The sequence below is a fragment of the Humulus lupulus genome, chromosome 2 (genome assembly GCF_963169125.1).
Source record: "Humulus lupulus chromosome 2, drHumLupu1.1, whole genome shotgun sequence".
In the NCBI taxonomy this organism is placed as follows: Eukaryota; Viridiplantae; Streptophyta; class Magnoliopsida; order Rosales; family Cannabaceae; genus Humulus; species Humulus lupulus.
Genome location: NC_084794.1, coordinates 222,131,690 through 222,134,622, shown reverse-complemented (window position 1 = coordinate 222,134,622; position 2,933 = coordinate 222,131,690).

Genomic DNA, 2,933 nt, shown 5'->3' with positions numbered 1-2,933 from the left:
CCCATTGTTTATTATGAACAACAACAATCAAAATTTGCATCACTCATATAAACAGTTTATATGAACAAGAAAACAATCCAGAATCATTAACATACAATATTATTAATCATGCAACAAATATATAAATATACAATATATTTATATATATATAACATATAAACACAAAAATGGAAGAACATAAATAATTACCTCTTGAAGCCTATCAAGTGTCCTTAAGTCTTTTTGTATATTTTTCGATCTTCCTATACAAAGCTTTAAGCACTCAAATCACGATCCAGAGTGTTCTCTACACCTTAAGATGTGTGTGGGCACATAGAGAACATGAGTTTGTATTTTTATGAATCAAAAGTATTTCTCAACACATGAGAACTTGGAGTATGGTTTGAAAATGGCTAGAATAAAGAAGAAGAAGGAAAGAGTTTTTGTCTAGCAAAAATTCTAAGAACTTTTCTCAATTGTATCTAATATGTGTAGTATATTGTTATTGTATATCCTCTCTTCTCTTTATTCTATATCATATGTATATAGAGAGAGATTCTATTACCTTATAATATTATAAAATATAATAATGATGATATGATTTTATTTGATTTAGGTAAATATCTAACTTATCAAATTTGAGAAACTATTTTCAAATCATTAAATAAATAAAATAAAAACTACACTAATACAATATTAGTATATGTGGTACACGCATGACACAGTCTCTGGACTGTGTCATGCGTGACTCCTTCCCTTTTTAGGGATTTTTTATTTTTCTTTTATTTAACTATTTAATTAAAATCAATCACCTACAAAATAAGGTATTAATCTTTTTAAAGAAAAAGATGGCAACCATATTTCAAAATTTAAATTTTAAATTCGAATTGATGATAATTATTATCATCATCTTTTAAAATTCAATAAATCAAAAACTATTTTTGACTTACCAATTTTATTTTCTCCCCCTCAAATAAAATTATTAATTTCAAAAATTAATTAATTTATTTATATATATGAATTTCAAAAATTTATATATTTAAATTAATAAATATATTTTCAAAAATTAATTATTCAACATTAATTATCATATAATTGCATACTTGACCCAAAGAATAAAATTCTTCTCAAATTCCCAAATTACAGTTATACTCTTGAATCAACTCTTACCTTGATATGGTGTTGATAGAGCCAACCTGGGGACCTATGGACCTATAATATCAAGCTCCAAAAAATATTACATTATTAATCAAAGCTCTTTGATTAAATAATCTTATTTATTAATCTCATGATTACTTCACTATAAATATGAAATTGAACTCTTGATAATTATAGACATATATTTATTGAGTACTTTATTAAAGAATAAAATGTCCATTGATATAATCATTGCATACATCGTTAATCATCTATTAATGGTTCATAATTAAAAGGGAATAAAATTATCGTTTTACCCTTTTAGCTATATCTGGTTCCTAGAGGACCATTGACTTTACTAGTGAAGGTTGTGTCACAACAAGTTTGCGATGTGAGCGCTCATAACCTTTTCAATTCCAAAGCAAACCCAATAGGGGACCATTATCCAATCTATAAGGAGGTATAGATTCCATATCTGTTCAACTATGTTCCCAGCCATATATATCGTTGAGTCCCCAAAACAATTGTTCTTAGCTTGATTCTGACAAACATTAACGCATGAATCAAAGGATCAGATGTCATAAATAGGAGTTCATAGCAACCTCGGGATTAAGATCATCATGTATATGATCATTGTTTGATGTGTTTGATTAATACTATGAAACATTGTTTAAACAAGTATTAACAAATCTCATTTGGTCAAGTATTACATACTCTCAGCATCCAGAGTATCTCCACTAAAGTATCCTACTACACTAGTAACCCGAATCTAGATCACATGTATTCATAATACTAGTGGATCGTACTAGCAGTAATTAATTTAAATATTCCATAACTTTATTTTATTGCGAACTATTTTAAGTTTATTATCTTAATCTCGATCCTCTCATACCAATATGAGATTAATACCACATAGATAAACTTTGGAATTTTATGATATTTACTTAATATTATCAATATAATATCGGACATAGTCTATATATATAATAATTCAAATCAATTATTTATTTTATTTAAAATATTTGTCAACTACAATTGCTTTAAGTGCATTATTCCCAACACCACTCACATCAGTATGGTGGAATTTAGCCATCTCTTTCTTCATTTCCTCAAACTTGGGCATCCTCCCTTTGTGCTTTATACAACTTTCTTTAACTTTCTTAAGCTTAGGACCTCATTCAACCAGTCTTATTGGCATTGAAATTTTTTTAAGGCTCTTTTTATCCATCTTATCTACTTGCAAACAATTTTCAGTTCTAGTGGACTTTTTATGCACACTAAAACACTAATATTTTGTACCCACCTTCATTGTTAAGACTCATTTGACCTTTGGCTACATTAATCATCGCATTCCCTGTTGCTAAAAATGGCCTACCTAGTATTATAGGTATATCTTGATCTACTTCCACATCTAGCACAATGAAATCTATTGGCAAGACATCTTCAAGAATACCTCTTGGATAAGTCAGAGATCTGTCTGCCAATTGGAGTGTGATAAATTTTGGTTTTATTTCCCCCAAACCTAGCTTATGATATATAGAATAGGGCATCAAGTTGATATTTTCCTCCAAATCACATAAAGCTCTTCCAAAAAATTGAGTCTCAATAGTACAAGGAATAGTAAAACTTTCTGGATCCTTGACCTTTGGAGGAAGCTTCTTATGTAGAATAACACTGTACTACTCATTCAATGCCACCATCTCACTATCCTCCCACTTTCTTTTTCTTGATAATATCTTCTTCATGAATTTTGCATAGCTTGGCATTTGAGCTAGAGCATCGGCAAAAAGAGTGTTAATATGAAGTTTCTTGAAAAC